Source organism: Thunnus thynnus, unplaced genomic scaffold (assembly GCF_963924715.1).
Source record: "Thunnus thynnus unplaced genomic scaffold, fThuThy2.1 SCAFFOLD_36, whole genome shotgun sequence".
Lineage (NCBI taxonomy): Eukaryota > Metazoa > Chordata > Actinopteri > Scombriformes > Scombridae > Thunnus > Thunnus thynnus.
Window position 1 is genome coordinate 200,001 of NW_027095888.1, and position 6,261 is coordinate 206,261.

A 6,261-nucleotide genomic window follows, 5' to 3' on the forward strand; every position below is an offset into this window, starting at 1 on the left:
TGGTTTTGCACTTAGGTGCAAACTTGCAAAGCATCAGGGGAAACGGAGTCTGTGAGCAGCATTTTGGCGCTGCTCCTTCGTTTCAGGGGAACAAAGGAAAGAAGCGACTTCGTGGCCTCAGAGTTTACATGTAGGCCTTTCTTTGTCTGACCCCATGGTTGAGGCCCAACAAAAGATAACGGCTTCAATCCCTGAGGAGCTACGTTAGCATTAGTGACGGTTGCGTCCACTCATATGCAGTTACCTAACGTCACAGTTCCCTCAAACAATGTAAGGAAGCACAACACAAACTATATAAACAAATGTACTACTGATAAAGTCTGAAGGTGCTTAGGTGACATTTACCTGAAAGAATAAATGAAAACGAACAGTGATTTGGCTGCTCTTCAGTGGCTTGACTGATATTCTCAGTGAGTAACTGAAGAACGCAGTGCAGCCCACACTTGCTCTCCTGCCTTTTACTCAAATCAGAAACACATTAAATTGAATGAGAGTATCTGTAAAGATACAAGATAAAGTGCGAACTGTATATAAAATAACACATAGCTACAAGCAAGTGGGCAAATACACATAAATATCCTATACACCACATATGCAAATAAAGTTTGAGCATAATATTTTATCAATTCAAAATCAATCATTAATGATGCAGAGGAGACCATTCATCATTAATTTACAACCTAAAACATTGAACCCTAAATGCATATCTGTCTGCACTGTTGATCCTCCCACATACTAAATCACAGTTGTGTGTAAGACATGTGATAGATACGTAGCTCAAACGTCCATGTGACCACAGCGTAAGCAAACATTCAGCCCTACGCCGTCCCTACGTCAAAAAGGAGCGGCTATGATGACGTCCGCCAATAGAACGGAAGCCTTAATGGTCAAAACGACTTAACACGTTCAAAATGGACGTGTTAACTGTCGTCTTAAGACGTACAAATTAGACATATTAATGCGAACTTCAAATTAGACGTTTTGATCCATATGGCTTGCCGTACTTAGCCTGTTCACTGATGCACGGAGCAGGTTAGGACATCTTAACAGGGAAAAACTAAAACAATCTCATGTTTGCTTGTTTGCATCCTGTCAAGTTAGGAATCATATAACAGAGCTGAGAGAACAAAGTTAGCATCACACATAGAGCCACAATGGCCACATTTATGGGAAATATATCAGGTTCAAATAAACCAGAATTTTCCTTTAATATTTCTGGAATCACTATAAATGAAAATACGTTTTACTAAGTTTATCTGAAGTCTGTTCTGAAGATGTTATTTGTTAGCAGAGACACAGTTTTCTTGATCAGTCAAGAGACTGAATTTCATTCACAAATTGCTGGATATATTCAATATATTCTTATTACTATAAATACTTCAAGTGAAAATACGGATCACTAACAGCTTCTCTTTCCACTGCTGACAGACCTAAATACAGAAAGTAAATATATTTGGATCTAATCAGAGTCTCTGCCTCAGTCCCTCACAGTGTAAAGCTGGTGTGGATCAGACAGTCTGCTGTTAAATCACCTATGAAGTAGTAGTCTTCTCCTCTCTTTGGCAGGTTGGCTATGGCCTCCAGCAGGGATTGTTTGGTCTGGTGGGCGTTCAGGTCCCACTGGGTCCTTGATCCGTCATTGCACTGAAGCAGACCTGCAGAAAACACACAGAAATGTGTGAAACTGACACACTGACCCAGCTTTTGATTTTAAATGATAATGAGAATAACAATGAGAATAATGATAATTGTTGTTTTACAAGCTGAATCATAATTACTATGAGTTATAAATGTGTGTTTCAGTAGATGAAGCACTGAATTTTAAGGTAGGTGTATCACCTGAACATTTCATTTTGAACATTTTGAGAATTCTGCAAGTTATTACAAAGCTAAAATATGTCTGCATGTTTTGGGAAATAACTGGCAGTAATGGAGGCTGTATGCAGATAGCAGTTATTTAGCTTAAACATGTAATTCGGGAGCTGCACCTGTATTTGAATATTTTCACATTGTGGTGTAAAGATTTTAGTATTTTGAGTATTTTATACACAAGCAGTAGTAGTAATAGTACCAGGAGCAGTAGTGTGAATAGTTGTAACTGATTGATGAAACCAATCAGTTAAACAAACTCCAAGCATGCCTTAACGACATAAAGACCTGGATGACCTGCAATTTTCTGCTACTAAACTCAGATAAAACTGAAGTTATTGTGTTTGGCCCTAAACACCTTAGAAACACATTATCTAATGATATAGCTGCTCTGGATGGCATTACCCTGGCCTCCAGCACCACCGTAAGGAATCTGGGAGTTATCTTTGATCAGGATATGTCCTTTAACTCCCACATAAATCAAATCTCAAGGACTGCCTTTTTTCACTTACGTAATATCGCAAAAATCAGGCATATCCTGTCCCTAAAAGATGCAGAAAAACTAGTTCACGCATTTGTTACTTCTAGGCTGGATTATTGCAATTCCTTATTATCAGGCTGCTCTAACAAGTCTCTAAAGACTCTCCAGCTGGTCCAGAATGCAGCTGCACGTGTTCTGCAACGGGTATAGGTTGGACCCAATAGCAGCACAAATGACACGGGTATAAACTTTGCAGTCTTTATTTCACACGATGTCAGGGCAATATTAGCACGGTCAGAGAAACACAGTTTTTGAACCCCGATCTTCCACTCCCACAGCAGACAAAGACCAGGGAACAGGCAGGCAGAACTCAGAGTCAGGGACAGAAGGCTGGTGGGTTTACCGGGGCAGAGACAAGGAGCGATGGTCGAAGACAAGCTGATCAGAAACCGGGAAGGCAGTCCAGTGAAGATAGCAAGATGACTGAGCATAGTAGCGTAGACAATCTGACAAGGAGGGAGTGGGCCGAGGCAGCTTATATACTGGCTGATTGCAGATGATGAGCAGGTGGGAGCGCCAGGTGAAGGTGGTTGAACTAATGAGGGGTGTGGCAGAGCAGAGAGTGAGACTGAATGATTGGATGATTGGATGATTCCCACAGCAACAGGTGAGGGGGAGAGCAGACTCTGACAGTGTTCTGACTAAAACTAGAAAAAGAGATCACATTTCTCCCATTTTAGCTTCGCTGCATTGGCTTCCTGTAAAATCTAGAATAGAATTTAAAATCCTTCTCCTCACCTACAAAGCCCTTAATGGTCAGGCACCATCATATCTTGAAGAGCTCATAATACCGTATTACCCCACTAGAACACTGCGCTCCCAGTATGCAGCTTACTGGTGGTTCCTACAGTCTTTAAAAGTAGAATGGGAGGCAGAGCCTTCAGCTATCAGGCTCCTCTCCTGTGGAACCATCTTCCAGATTGGGTCCGGGGTGCAGACACCCTCTCTATGTTTAAGAGTAGGCTTAAAACTTTCCTTTTTGATAAAGCTTATAGTTAGGGCCGACCAGGCTGCCTTGGATCAGCCCTTAGTTATGCTGCTATAGGCCTAGACTGCTAGGGGACTTCCCATGATGCACTGAGCTCCTCTCTCCTCCTCCTCCTCTCCATCTGTATGCATTCATGTAACATCAATGCATGTCACTAACTTTGCTTCTTCCTTGGAGTTTTTTGTGCTTTCTCATCTCACAGGAAACCCTGGGTTCTGGGCCGAGCCTTCACGGTCCTTCACAGTCCTGATGGCATCCTTCCCTGTCTATTGATACTTATGCTTATTGTTGTTGTTATGATTGTTGTTATTCTGCCCCCCCTCCCCCTTTCCCTCTCTTTCTCTCTCTCAACCCAACCGGTCGAAGCAGATGGCCGCCCACCAAGAGCCGAGTTCTGCTTGAGGTTTCTACCCGTTCAAGGGGAGTTTTTCCTTACCGCTGTCGCCAAGTGCTGCTCATGGGGGAATTGTTGGGTCTCTGTAAGTTAAAGAGTTCGGTCTTGACCTGCTCTATGTGAAAAGTGTCCTGTGATGACTTTTGTTGTGATTTGGTGCTATATAAATAAAAATTGATTGATTGACTGTAGTAGTAAAATTATTACCGATCTGGACTTTGTCAGGGCCGATGTTGAAGTTGCTGACTACTTGAGTTAGAAAGGACTTAATGTTTTCATGGTCTTCAGAGGTGGTGTTCTTGGATTCACAGACCAACAGCACGATGTCGGCCTTGGCTGTGCTTTCACACTGAGAACCTGGAGGAAAACAGAGGATTGTGGGATACAATACACAAGAGACCAGATATAGAAGCAAGACTAAGACTGTGTCTGAAATCACTCACTATTTACTACAAAGTTCACTCTATTTACCCTCCTCCATTTTGTTTCAGTGTCTGAATTTTGTGTGTAAATTTATCCAACATTTAGAGCCTCAAATGATCCACAATGGAACAAAAAAGTTGTGTTCATGTCATGAACACTACTTCCTGCAAACAATCCCACAATGCCATGCGTTGCATTTAATAGATCTGATATAGATTTTATAGAAATTAGTGGTGTGCAGCTCTACAGCGAGCAGTGATGACGTCCAAAATCTAGATTTTCACTTTTCAATGCTAACATTAGCATATTTTATTAGTTATCACTTTTGAGGGTATTTGTTCATAAACCAAAGTGGATTCATTGTCCAGCACTGATGGAGGTGTGGTTAATGTCCTCCAGCTCCTCCTGGGGGATCAGAGGCGTTCCCAGACCAGATGAGATATATTCTCTCTTTTTACCTGTTGATTGGTGTTTATCTTCAGCCTGGAGTCCTGCAGAGAAAATCAGAAAATTAATATTTATATTGTTGCAGAGCTGTGAACTGAACAAACACTGTGAGGCTTTGCAGCAGCTCAGAGCTCATCTCACTGAAAACACACAGATGTTGAAGTCGATGCTACAAACATAATTTGTGTATGAAAATAACATGTTAAATTTACAGTAACTAGAAAACTGAGCTACTGCAGTATGAGGTACTCTCAATTATTCTGGGGTGAAAATAATCCTCATAAAAAGACAAAAAATGAAGGAAAAACAAACGTCTCTCTTTGCCTGGTCAGTCTGAAACTTTAAGACCTTTTTTCTCGACCTCACTGCTTCTACTTTCTGCTTCTTCTCTGAAGAGCAGCAGATGAGATGAACACATGAACACAAGCTCAACAGACGCTTCATACAGAGTTAAAGGAAAACTAACATGTTGGTTTGTTTCCTGTCTGATCGTCTGACTGCTCGTGTTTCTGACCTATCAGACGTCTTTTTAGTGATGTCACCATGTTCACAGATCTCCGATATTAACTTGTTGAGTACAATGTTGTTACTACTGATAGAAATGATGAACAAATCTATGAAAATAAACCAGAATTATGTTTTAATGCAACAGACGGGTTCATATAGAGTTAACCAACAGACTGGTTCATATAGAGTTAACCAAACAGACTGGTTCATATAGAGTTAACCAGCAGACTGGTTCATATAGAGTTAACCAACAGACTGGTTCATGTAGAGTTAACCAACAGACTGGTTCATATAGAGTTAATGCAAAACAGCAGCTCAGAATGACTTCAATACCCAGAAATCCTGTGTGGTGACATCATATAACCACTGTGCTATTTAAAGACTGTATGTGTGATGAGCTGCTTCTCAGAGCTGAAGCCTCTAACTGCAGGTTAAAGCGTCAGTTCACTGGAATTATTTCACCAGATTTTGAGATATCAGCCTTTTCTTCATCATCATCCTCAGTACGAGCTCATGCTGTGCAGCCAGACTTTGTTTAAACTTGCAGGACTTTATTTTAAATTCTAGATGAGATGCCAACATTTTCAAAAATACCCAAACTGTCTTCTGAATTTTGGGGAAATGTGTCTAAAATGATGCAGCAGCAGAAATGTAGATTATTTCCATCTGATGGAACGATGCAGCAATAAAAACTTGGAGCCCTTTTGAAGAATTCACTCATGAGTGAATATGAACAACATGATAGACAATATGTCCAATGCTGTCAGAGTGGAGTTTGATTATTTTAACAATCTTTAAGTGATGAAAAGGGAAAACTGGATTTTAGGGGGTTAAGTGTGAGAAACAGTTTGACAGAGTTACAGGAAGCAGCTCAAACACGTATATTTGATAAGAAGAAAAAGTGTTTCGCAACAGTCAGTCCTTTACATGACAGGAAATGCTCTGCTGTTGCCATGGTAACAGATGTATACTGTGTAATCTCACATCAGATGCTCATCAGTTAGTTTGTCCTCAAAAACTTTCCTGTCACAGAAAAACCTTTCAACTTAATTTTGATGACCCCTCCCCAGGAAAATATAAAAAGAAGACAGA

General features: G+C 40.7%; 1 long non-coding RNA gene across 1 annotated transcript in view; it reads right to left on the reverse strand.

Annotated features, from left to right (window-relative positions):
- LOC137178758 (uncharacterized) overlaps positions 1-4,357 on the reverse strand; it is an 11,742-nt gene extending 7,385 nt beyond the window's left edge. Inside the window, exons 1-2 of the long non-coding RNA XR_010927199.1 lie at positions 4,000-4,357; positions 1,533-1,655 (exon numbers count right to left, since the gene is read on the reverse strand). This is a non-coding gene — a long non-coding RNA (uncharacterized lncRNA). The remainder of the gene's footprint in view (positions 1-1,532; positions 1,656-3,999) is intronic.
- Positions 4,358-6,261: the final 1,904 nt, after the last annotated feature.